Raw genomic sequence first — 12,314 nt, forward strand, 5'->3', positions numbered from 1 at the left:
GACTTCGAAAGTCATGATGATATTACTGAGGAACGTCTTTATCAGAATATTTTGCTTCTCATTTCGGACAATTAGCAATAATTTTTCTGTGGACTTCCGGGAATCTCTTTCATGTAGCTTGGCAAGGAAATTTTGAGGCATGGGTACAGGATCCTTTACATGTAAGACCTATTGCTCATGCAATTTGGGATCCCCATTTTGGTCAACCGGCTGTAGAAGCTTTTACTCGAGGGGTGCTCTTGGCCCAGTGAATATCGCCTATTCCGGTGTTTATCAGTGGTGGTATACAATCGGTTTACGTACTAATGAAGATCTTTATACTGGAGCTCTTTTTCTATTATTTCTTTCTGTCATATCCTTACTAGCGGGCTGGTTACACCTACAACCGAAATGGAAACCGAGCGTTTCGTGGTTTAAAAATGCCGAATCCCGCCTCAATCATCATTTGTCAGGACTATTTGGAGTCAGTTCCTTAGCTTGGGCAGGGCATTTAGTTCATGTTGCTATTCCAGGATCCAGAGGAGAATATGTTCGATGGAATAATTTCTTAAGTGTATTACCACATCCTCAAGGATTAGGTCCACTTTTTACAGGTCAGTGGAATCTTTATGCTCAAAACCCCGATTCTAGTAGTCATTTATTTAGTACTTCGCAAGGCGCGGGAACTGCCATTCTAACACTTCTCGGGGGATTCCATCCTCAAACGCAAAGTTTATGGCTGACCGATATGGCACATCATCATTTAGCTATTGCAATTCTTTTTCTCATTGCTGGTCATATGTATAGAACTAACTTCGGTATTGGGCACAGTATAAAAGATATTTTAGAAGCACATATTCCTCCGGGGGTAGATTGGGCGTGGACATAAGGGTCTTTATGACACAATCAATAATTCAATTCATTTTCAATTAGGCCTTGCTCTAGCCTCATTAGGGGTCATTACTTCTTTGGTAGCTCAACACATGTACTCTTTGCCTGCTTATGCGTTTATAGCACAAGACTTTACTACTCAAGCTGCGTTATATACTCATCATCAATACATTGCAGGATTTATTATGACAGGGGCTTTTGCTCATGGAGCGATATTTTTATTCGGGATTACAATCCCGAACAGAATGAGGATAATGTATTGGCAAGAATGTTAGAGCACAAAGAAGCTATCATATCCCATTTAAGTTGGGCCAGCCTATTTCTGGGTTCCATACTTTGGGACTTTATGTCCATAATGATGTCATGCTTGCTTTTGTGACTCCGGAGAAACAAATCTTGATCGAACCTATATTTGCCCAATGGATACAATCTGCTCATGGTAAAACTTCATATGGGTTCGATGTACTTTTATCTTCAACGAATAGTCCGGCGCTCAGTGCGGCGCGAAGCATATGGTTGCCTGGTTGGTTAAATGCTATTAATGAGAATAGTAATTCTCTATTCTTAACAATAGGCCCTGGAGACTTCTTGGTTCATCATGCTATTGCTCTTGGTTTACATACAACTACATTGATCTTAGTAAAAGGTGCTTTGGATGCACGCGGTTCCAAGTTAATGCCGGATAAAAAGGATTTTGGTTATAGTTTTCCTTGCGATGGTCTGGGACGAGGTGGTACTTGTGATATTTCGGCTTGGGACGCATTTTATTTGGCAGTTTTCTGGATGTTAAATACCATTGGATGGGTTACTTTTTATTGGCATTGGAAGCACATTACATTATGGCAGGGTAATGTTTCACAATTTAATGAATCTTCTACCTATTTGATGGGATGGTTAAGAGATTATCTATGGTTAAATTCTTCACAACTTATCAATGGATATAACCCTTTTGGTATGAATAGTTTATCAGTCTGGGCGTGGATGTTCTTATTTGGACATCTTGTTTGGGCTACTGGATTTATGTTCTTAATCTCATGGCGCGGATATTGGCAGGAATTGATCGAAACTTTAGCATGGGCTCATGAACGCACACCATTGGCGAATTTGATTTGATGGAGAGATAAACCAGTGGCTCTTTCCATTGTGCAAGCAAGATTGGTTGGATTAGTCCACTTTTCGGTAGGTTATATATTTACCTATGCGGCTTTCTTGATTGCCTCTACATCAGGTAAATTTGGTTAATTTGATTCTTTATTGTATCTGCAAAAATAGCATTTCTTTGTATGAAGAAGGGAAACCACCTTCTTCTATTTCTACATCCAGGATCCGACTTCTATCATTGATACTAATAGGAAATGAACCATCATGGCAACGAAAAGTTTGATTGAGAGGGAGAAGAAGAGGCAAAAATTGGAACAAAAATATCATTTGATTCGAAGATCTCTAAAAAAGAAATAAGCAAAGCTCAGTCGTTAAGTGAGAAATGGGAAATTCAGGGAAAGTTAGAAGCACTACCGCGTAATAGTGCACCTACACGTCTTCGTCGACGTTGTTTTTCGACCGGAAGACCGAGAGCTAATTATCGAGACTTTGGATTATCTAGACACATACTTCGTGAAATGGTTCACGAAGGTTTGTTGCCCGGTGCAACAAGATCGAGTTGGTAAGAATAAATAAAAAAAATTATCTTCATTTTTTTTATTTATTTGATGATTAGCGATCCTAGGACGGTCCTTTACCATTCTGTATAAATGGTTTATTCTATTTGTACAGATATGGTGGAGGGCACATTCAATCTCTGTTTTTCATTAATTGTCAATTCTTCTTCTTATCGCGGAGTAGAGCAACTTGGTAGCTCGCAAGGCTCATAACCTTGAGGTCACGGGTTCAAATCCCGTCTCCGCAACATTTTTGAAAAAAAAAAATGGAATTCACCATACTCTATTTATATAGTATTTTTTTATAATATAAATATACTATTACTTTCGTATTCAATACATAAGCAACGGCGGATAGCGGGAATCGAACCCGCGTCTTCTCCTTGGCAAGGAGAAATTTACCATTCAACTATATCCGCATTTTTGTTTTTATGTACTTTATACTTTAAAATTTTATTTGTGCAGAACTGTGTCTGATATCTATTAGGAATAATTAAAAAAAAGTAGAAATCTATAGATCTATAGATAGATCTATAGTTAGAATAGAATATATAACTATTAGATTCTATAATCTATATAGAATATATATACTATATATCTTTCTATTCTAAATAGACCTTATTTGTATATATATCTATATATTGGTATATTGTTAATTTTTTTTTTTTGATATATTGTATTGTATCTATAATATAGATCTATATATTAATTAAATTAATTAAAAAGTAGAATTACAGATTTCTAAAATATAAAAAATAAATTCGAATATATTCCCCTAGATAATAGGAATCCCATATTTTTCTATTTTCTTATTTTGACCCCTCCCATTAATAATAATGTTTTAGTTTTCTTTATTTGTGGGTCTTATATATTCCATTTTCATTTTAATGTGCCTCACAACCCGAAAGAATTCGGGGGGGAGGGTCATTTCGTTTTTTAATCTAGAATGAAAAGTTTCAAGAGATGAGAGAATTAAGAATACCCACTAGAAATACTAATCCAATCCATAATGATGTACCGGAAAATACAACATTTTTATTACTTGACCAACCATCAGGAGAAGCAAATACAACAGGTACACCAATCAATAAAATGGATGAAGTAACAATTAATGCAAAAACAGCTAATTGAAAAGCAATAGTCATGTTTCTAATCCTCCAATTTACCAACAAAAGAACTATACCATTTGATCCCCAATCCCTTTTGACCCCTTAAAAAAGAAAAAACGCATTATGGAGGTTTTATCATTAATCCATTGATTTTAGATGACACCCCTTTTGAGGCGTGGATCGAGGGTAGTTTTTTTACTTCACAAAAGAGCATGCTGGATCATGCATATATATATACGGAGAGAGAGAACTAGACCAATAAAGTCACTTTATCATACATAGATAAAAAGGGGTATTAATTCGTATGGTCATGTTCTCTTGAGTGGAATAAAGATAAAATAGAAATTAGCTTTTGGAGAGATGGCTGAGTGGTTGATAGCTCCGGTCTTGAAAACCGGTATAGTTCGAAAGAACTATCGAGGGTTCGAATCCCCTCTCTCCTTTTTCTTAGCGAATGTATTTTTGAATTTTATTGATTTAGGTTAGCTCGGTTTTTTCGGGCTCGACTATATCACCACTTAGCCGAGCCCGAAAAAAGATTAGATATTACATATAAATGAATTGAAAAAAAATATATTTTTCAATATCATCTGCTCGACTCAACCCAATATGTATACTAAAATCAAAGTGATTCTTACGTCAAGCATTGTATTTCATGTCTCAATTAAGAGGAGTCATGAAAAGAACAGGCTCCGAATCTCGATCAATTCCTTTTTCAAATCCTGCGGCAGCTGCACGAGCTCTTCCCGCGTGCCATAAATGACCTACGAATAGGAAGAATCCTAGAACAAAATGAGAAGTAGCTAACCAACTTCTAGGAGAGACATAATTGACTGCATTAATCTCTGTAGCTACGCCACCCACGGAATTTAAAGAACCTAAAGGAGCATGAGTCATATATTCCGCAGAACGACGTTCTTGCCAAGGCTGTATGTCTTTTTCAGTCTACTCAAGTCCAAACCATTAGGACCTCTTAGAGGTTCTAACCAGGGAGCACGCAGATCCCAAAAACGCATAGTTTCTCCCCAAAAATAACCTCTCCGGTCGGAGAACGCATTAAATATTTACCTAAACCGGTCGGTCCTTGAGCGGATCCTACATTAGCTCCAAGACGTTGGTCTCTAACTAGAAAAGTAAATGCTTGAGCTTGAGAAGCTTCCGGTCCAGTAGGACCATAAAACTCACTAGGATAAGCAGTATTATTAAACCAGACAAAGCAACAAGCTATAAAACCAAAAAGGATAAAGCTGCTAAACTATAAGACAAGTAAGCTTCTCCAGACCATACTAGTGCACGACGAGCCCATGCAAAGGTTTAGTTAAGATATGCCAGATTCCACCAAGTATACAAATGGAACCCAACCATACATGCCCTCCAATTATGTCTTCCAAATCGTCCACACTAACAATCCACCCTCTCCCCCAAAAGGAGATTTTAGTAAATAACCCAATATAATACTTGGACTAAGGGTTAAGTTGGTAATTTTCTTACATCCCCCCTCCTGGAGCCCAGGTATCATATATACCTCCAAAATAAGAAGCCTTAAATACTAGAAGAAAAGCCCCTATCCCTAACAAAATTAAGTGAATACCTAAAATAGTAGTCATTTTATTTCTATCTTTCCATACATAACCAAAGAAAGGAAAAGATTCTTCAAGAGTCTCAGGTCCCAGAAGTGCATGATAAATACCGCCAAAGCCCAATACTGCAGAAGAAATTAAGTGAAGTACTCCAGAGACAAAGTATGGAAAGGTGTCTATAACTTCCCCTCCAGGACCTACCCCCAACCTAGAGTAGCTAGATGGGGAAGTAAAATTAATCCTTGTTCATACATGGGCTTCTCGGGTACGAAATGAGCGACTTCAAATAGGTTCATTGCTCCGGCCCAGAATACTATTAATCCGGCATGGGCTACATGGCCCCAGTAGTTTACCGGATAAATTGATAAGTCGGGCATTCCCGGCCCACCAAGCAAAACCGGTAGTTTCTTGGTCACGGCCCGTTAAAGCTAAAGTTCCATTAAAGAGCGTTTCCACGTGGTAGAACCTCCTCAGGAATATAAGGTTTTCATGAGGCTGATCTTGAGCCGCCATCCACGCACGAATACCTTCATTTAAGAGAATATTTTGGTGTAGAAAGTCTCAAATTCAGGATCTTCCGCTGCGCGGATTTCTTGAGAAACGAAGTCATAGGCACGTAGGTTCAGGGCCAGACCGACTACTCCAAGAGCACTCATCCATAAACCAGTTACTGGTACAAATAACATAAAGAAATGTAACCAACGTTTATTGGAAAAAGCAACCCCAAAGATTTGGGACCAAAAGCGGTTAGCGGTGACCATTGAATAAGTTTCTTCCGCTTGAGTTGGGTTAAAAGCACGGAATGTATTTGCGCCATCACCATCTTCAAATAACGTATTTTCTACGGTAGCACCATGAATAGCGCATAGTAGGGCAGCGCCCAATACACCAGCAACTCCCATCATATGAAATGGGTTTAATGTCCAATTATGAAACCCTTGGAAAATAGAATGAATCGAAATATAGCTGCTACACCAAAACTAGGCGCAAAGAACCAACCAGACTGACCCAGTGGATAAATCAGGAATACAGAAACAAAAACAGCAATTGGACCGGAGAATGCGATTGCATTATAAGGGCGCAATTGAACAGATCGAGCAAGTTCAAATTGACGTAACATAAAACCTATTAATCCGAAAGCACCGTGGAGAGCAACAAAAGTCCACAGACCACCCAATTGACACCAACGGGTAAAATCTCCCTGTGCTTCAGGACCCCATAGTAACAACAAAGAGTGTGCTAAACTATTAGCAGGAGTAGAGACTGCCGCAGTTAAGAAGTTACAACCTTCCAAATAGGAACTTGCCAATCCATGAGTATACCATGAAGTTACAAAGGTGGTACCTGTGAACCAACCCCCCACGGCAAAATAGGCGCAAGGAAAGAGCAATAGACCGGACCAACCCACAAAACAAAACGGTCCCTTCGTAACCAGTCATCCATAATATCAAATAAATCATTTTCATCTTTGGTAAATTTACCAAGAGCTATAGTCATAGTGATCCTCCTATTCAACTACTTCAACCATTTCCGAACACCCCCTAGCATTTTCAGGGATAGAACCTTCGAGGATTTTTTCATTTTATATATGATATGATTTCTCAAAGACTGTCCCTTCTTTTCTACTGGGTTTCGAATAGAAAAATACTTTTTTTGTCGATTGATATTTAATCTAGGTCAAATCCATTAACTTAATTGGTTATTCCTTTCTATTCTAAAAAATTCCCTAAGTCATGAAGTCATGACGCGGGAATTGTCTTATGATTCGTAAATCTGATAAATAAATTTTTAAAGAACTATTCCAGAAACAAATGAAATGATCCCTTTTATCACTTTTGTTACCAGCAGATCCCCAGACAGACTACTCTCCTTTTATCAAATAATATTAAATAATATTATTCTTGAATCTTGTTCGTGAAATAAAAAAAAGTTTATATATTCTTCTAATTTGTATGTCTAGGAAACTACTATAGAATCCTATTTTTACTTTCTATTTTACTTTAATTTCTTTTATTGTCCTCTTTAGTTGTATTTTTCTTTCGTTCAGATTAAAAAAATTACAAAGTATACCTTTTTGCAGATCGAGGTAAGAAATTCGAATATTTTTTTATCTATCTATTTTATCTATCTATCAGATTTTTTAATATTGTATGGAGTTTTATTAAAAATAATAGATTCTAAGTGAAAGTTTCGTCCATTAATTGCTTTAAAAATTTAGTATGCATAGATATGAAAATTAAATATTTGATACTCGAAGTCATGATTTGATGGATTTTTCTATTTTTTTTATAGATATCTTATATCTTAAAGAAATAATAGAAATTTAATTTGATCTTTTCTTGTATTCGGAAATAAAGATATTTTTAAAGTAAAATGACTTATATGTTGGAACTTAGAATAAACCCTTCTGCGTGGAGAAGAGGAGTATCAATTTATTCCTAGGAACAATAAGATTTAATCCGAAATATTGACAGATTCTTGCGGAGTCCGAACTAAAGAGATATTAAAACAAAAAAGATCCACTGTTCGAATTTCATTTCTATCCAATTTGAATATCAGAATAGTGGATATAGTTATGATTCAATAGGTTAGGTCCACTTACTTTTTTTAGAATCTTTCCCATTTTTGATTGGAATAATAGAAAATAGGATAGGAATATCTTATAATTAAAGGAAATATCACAGTCTAATATATATAGAAAAGAATACTCTTTCACTTTCTAACTAGAATGAGTTTACTCTATTCGAATTCATTCGAATGATAACAATAATTTAATAGAATAAAAACTCGATTTTTTAATGAAATTCAACTATTCCTTAGTTTTTTTTACAAAGAGAAACTTCTTACAAATATCAAGAATATCTCTATTCTTCCTTCAAATCGGAATACTACTGTTGTCATTTTTTGACAAAAAAGCCCCTTATCGGATTTGAACCGATGACTTACGCCTTACCATGGCGTTACTCTACCACTGAGTTAAAGGGCTCCATTTGAGTCAATTCCCGAATAAGGAACCATCCAATATGGATATGAGTTTAGTACATCTATTTGTTACTGCATATACTCAAATTATATATAAATTATATATATAGAATAGATCTTTTTTTTTACATAGCAACTTTTTAACGAACAATAAATTGGATTTACCTAGTAAGTATAGTTAAAAAAAGGATTTTTGATATTGGATTTGAAAAATATCAATGGAATGGATTTTTCAAAACCGATTCGAATTGAAATCATCTTCATCATAACACAAAATTCATTTCATTGATACATGTACCCACTAATTCAATCTTCTTAACACTGAATGAAAGTGAAAGAAATGAGGTGTTAATGCCGCGCCTGTTCCAGAAAATCAATCATTCCCTGAAAGGATTCTCTCTTTCTTTTGTTTTCTTTCACATTCTTTTTTTAAGAGTAGATTATTATTTTTTTATAGTTTTATAGATTGGTGATTGGAATGAACAATTTCGAAATCTAAATTTTAAGGAATTCTGAAAGATCCTTCTGATCGAATCATATCATTATATTGACAATTTCAAAAAACTGTTCATACTATGTATGAACATAGTAGAATGGAGGTCGGGCAAGTATGCCCCCATCGTCTAGTGGTTTAGGACATCTCTCTTTCAAGGAGGCAACGGGATTCGACTTCCCCTGGGGTAGGGTACTACAAAAGGAAATTGATCAAGGATTATCAATAAAGACTAAAATTGATTCTTCCTGGGTCGATGCCCGAGCGGTTAATGGGGACGGACTGTAAATTCGTTGGCAATATGTCTACGCTGGTTCAAATCCAGCTCGGCCCAAAATTTACTGATCCACCATGCAATGATATAACCCATTTGGTGTTCTCTGAAAATCACCAATGGGCTCCCATACAGAAGAATAAAATCTCGAGTGCTATTTATTGAAAAATTCCTATCGGGATTTTAAAATATAAAGTCTTAGGAAAGCATTCAAGTAAAAAAAGAGTCTTTTTTGTTTCCTTGATTCATTTATTTTTCAATCAAGTTAGCAATAAGGAACGGATTGCGAATAATCCGTGTCGATCTCGCTTAAAGTGCAGACCCATAAAAATATCAATATATAAGTCTGCCTCTTTCAGTTACAGTACAGGGGTTCGAATCTAAAATAGAAAAACAAAGGTTTGAATGAAATAGTAAGAATATGTATGCTATACAACTTTTCCCTGGATTGTAGTTCAATTGGTCAGAGCACCGCCCTGTCAAGGCGGAAGCTGCGGGTTCGAGTCCCGTCAGTCCCGATGGATACAAATCCAAAAATATCAATTGATTTCGTATGTGAAAGGGAATAAAAAAGAAAAAAAATCTCATTTCTTTTCTAACAGGGATTCCTTTTTCTTTTTAGTTTAAGGTAAAGGTTCGGACGAAGAAAGAAAAAGGAATTTTTCATTGCATCAGAAAGTAATTTTTTTTTTTTTGGTATGGATAAAAGATCTTCCTATGTTATACTATTTAATTCTCGACGATGAATTGATTTGATAGCTCAGATATTGTTATTCGTGATATTGATCCGATTTTATATCATCGAGATAAAATTTATACCACTGAATTTACTGACGAAAGATTTTCATTTCTATGGATTAAATCCGAAGTATTTATTCGAAATAAAAGAGAAAGAAAACATAGAGATTATGGAAGTCAATATTCTCGCATTTATAGCTACTGCACTCTTCATTCTAGTTCCTACTGCCTTTTACTTATAATTTACGTAAAAACGGTAAGTCAAAGTAACTAATTTTAATTAAACATGACTTCTGATTTCTTATCAATGCGATAACAATGATTGAATAAAGAAAAAGGGTTTCCATTTCGGGTCTTTCTTTTAAATAAAATGATCAGACTACAATCAGCAGAATTCTATGAAATCCATATACTATAGTATATAGTAGAAAGAAATCAAATCTATTTCTTTCTACTATACTATTTATTATGGTATGGTAAAAATGGAATGTTTTACTTAAAAAAAAGAAGTTTAATATAATATGGATGGACCAATTTAAATATTTCTTTCATATGGGTATATCTATAGATATCTATGGAATCTCAATTCCATAGTGTCCACATTTTTCTTTGTTTGATCTAATCTATTATATTTGTATTGGTTCCAATCAATCTGAAATAATCAAAATACATTTTATTCTTTTATTTGAATTTTAGATTTCACATTCTTTCATAATCCGATAAAAAAAAAAAAATAATCTTTTTATTTTTAGTATTCCAAAAAAATGAATTGATTAAATTGATTAAATAATTGACAACTGATCGGGGGATTCGATGAAAAAGTTTTTCATATTTAGAAAAGATTGGTGGTAACCAGTTCATCGAAATATAAATCTTAAAAGAATTAAGTTTGGAGTAGTAATCCGTTTCCAATTATCTGTATTCCCGGGACAATAAGATGGGAACAATTCAAATATTTGTTTGATTTAAAGAGTATTTTTTTTTTCAATATTATATTCCACCACTGGAATACAATGGAGTTTCGAAATGAAGTATCGAATTGCATTTCATTAATTAGTATTAATAAAATAACAAAATGCAATAGTTAAAAAATGGAAGAACTTAGCTATAAAATAATTGAGACATTTTGATCCCTTAACTCAATTAGTAGTCCTCTTAGAGTCCACTTCTTCCCCATACTACAAGGAAAGGGAAAATGTAAAAACTACCATTAAACCAGCCCAAGCAAGACTTACTATATCCATGTAAATTTTGTCTCCTATCTCTATCAATATGAAGAAATATTTTTATTATTGTTTACTAATTTTTCTTGTATTATTTTCGTTTTTATTTTTCACTAAAATTTATAATATCTTATAATAATAGTGGAATCGCTGGTACAGAGTCAAAAAAAGATTCCGTCATAACACCATTGACGAAACATCCAATTAGAACATCTAACAAGTTCTTACCTGATTTCTAGTAGAATTGAAAGAATATTAAATTAAGCATAGATTTCTTTGCATACTCAGACTCTTATTTGCATCTCTTATTCCATTTGATTGTCTCCCGATTCGTTCTCTAAAACAATTGGAAAACATCCTCTAAAATTCTTTTACTAGAGATTAGAAAAAAAAATGGATTCTTTTGAATTGGATTTATTATTAATATAATATTAATATATAATATTAATATATAATAATAAATAAAGAAATTCAATATTATAATAATAAAAAAAATCGAATTAGATATTCAATTTCATTAATCTAACTAATATGGAATAAATGAAGAAGCGTTCATATACTTTACCATAAGTTTGTATACAAGGTTTTTCTTCAACACCTTCCCTAACTTAAAATGGACTTATATTCCCATCCGAGCTATCCCTATCCAATCTAATTAAAGACCCAATAAAGTAGATGGACACTACAATAGTAGTGAAATAAAAGGACTATCATTTCAAGATTGATCTATTCCTTTTCATCCCTCTAATGAATTTTTCGTTGAATCTGAGACGAAAATATTTACAACATTTTAGAGAACAAACTTCCCGATGCTTAGAATTTAGCATCAAACTAGTCCCTTATTCCTACACTAGCTTGTGCTGGAAAAAAGAAAAAGTTTTCTATATCAACAAAACGAAATAAACTATTTGAATTCTCTTATCGATTAGGCGACACCCGGATTTGAACTGGGGAAAAAGGATTTGCAGTCCCCCGCCTTACCACTCGGCCATATCGCCAAAATAATACAAAAAAATAGATCCGAATACCCCTCCTCCTCTCAAAAAAACAAAAAGGGTTTCTAAAATTCTTTTTTTTGATGTGTTTGTATCTTAAATTCCGTTTTCTTTAATCCCTCCCCTTTTCTATTGAAAACAAACGTATACCTATACCTTTCAGTCACAAAAGAAAAGTCAAAATTTCAGCACAAATAGCAACCGTTAACTACAAATTCCTGAATAATTCTTAATTCTTGAATCTTAATCTATTCTTTATTAATGAGAAAAAAATAGAAATTGATACATAACCAATCAATATTATTACCAATCAATATTATTATTATTTTTTTTTAATCCCTCTCTATTTCAATTATAACAGCAACTGTTAATATATGTCAACCCCAGAACAT

General features: G+C 34.2%; 4 non-coding genes and 2 pseudogenes across 4 annotated transcripts; 3 read left to right on the top strand and 3 right to left on the bottom strand.

Moving 5' to 3' along the window:
- The window catches only part of LOC120580059 (photosystem I P700 chlorophyll a apoprotein A2-like), a 2,198-nt pseudogene extending 86 nt beyond the window's left edge, over positions 1–2,112 (top strand).
- Positions 2,113–2,702: 590 nt separating this feature from the next.
- TRNAM-CAU (transfer RNA methionine (anticodon CAU)) lies at positions 2,703–2,776 on the top strand. The gene has a single exon. It is a non-coding gene; the product is annotated as a tRNA-Met (tRNA).
- A 101-nt stretch (positions 2,777–2,877) lies between these two features.
- TRNAG-GCC (transfer RNA glycine (anticodon GCC)) lies at positions 2,878–2,947 on the bottom strand. Its single transcript has one exon. It is a non-coding gene; the product is annotated as a tRNA-Gly (tRNA).
- Positions 2,948–4,297: 1,350 nt separating this feature from the next.
- On the bottom strand, positions 4,298–6,714 carry LOC120580295 (photosystem II CP43 reaction center protein-like; annotated as a pseudogene).
- Positions 6,715–8,942: 2,228 nt separating this feature from the next.
- Positions 8,943–9,026, top strand: TRNAY-GUA (transfer RNA tyrosine (anticodon GUA)). The gene has a single exon. It is a non-coding gene; the product is annotated as a tRNA-Tyr (tRNA).
- A 2,828-nt stretch (positions 9,027–11,854) lies between these two features.
- TRNAC-GCA (transfer RNA cysteine (anticodon GCA)) lies at positions 11,855–11,925 on the bottom strand. The gene has a single exon. It is a non-coding gene; the product is annotated as a tRNA-Cys (tRNA).
- Positions 11,926–12,314: the final 389 nt, after the last annotated feature.

Source organism: Medicago truncatula, chromosome 4 (genome assembly GCF_003473485.1).
Source record: "Medicago truncatula cultivar Jemalong A17 chromosome 4, MtrunA17r5.0-ANR, whole genome shotgun sequence".
Lineage (NCBI taxonomy): Eukaryota > Viridiplantae > Streptophyta > Magnoliopsida > Fabales > Fabaceae > Medicago > Medicago truncatula.